We start from the raw sequence: 411 nt of genomic DNA, 5'->3' as shown, positions 1-411 counted from the left end.
ATGCTAAGGAAGTGTTACCCAAGTAAGAATGAAAACTGGATTTTCAAAAGAGCATAATCGGTGTTTCATAAAGTGGCTAAAAAATCACATTAATGAGGAGTTGAATATAAATGCAATTCGGTTTCCGAAAGATTGAAATGGCTAGCCAATGGTCCAACCCTTTATGTCTTATCCTACACTGGTTACTTGATTAATGAGTTCACATTTTATACGAAAAAATAAGATGATCAAAGTAAAATGCAAAATAGTGGTTTGACTCTTGTTGCTCGAACTTTACACATGTCAAGTGCATATGGGAATTGGATTACACAATGTTTAGGATGCCGGTTTTTTATTGTATGTGAGTTCCGAGTTGATGAGTTAGGATTCATGCAAGTGGATCTTAATAGGCCAGGATATAAAGATGAGTCA

The sequence above is a fragment of the Lupinus angustifolius genome, chromosome LG19, assembly GCF_001865875.1.
Source record: "Lupinus angustifolius cultivar Tanjil chromosome LG19, LupAngTanjil_v1.0, whole genome shotgun sequence".
Taxonomy (NCBI): Eukaryota; Viridiplantae; Streptophyta; class Magnoliopsida; order Fabales; family Fabaceae; genus Lupinus; species Lupinus angustifolius.
Note: the sequence above shows the minus strand (reverse complement) of the source record.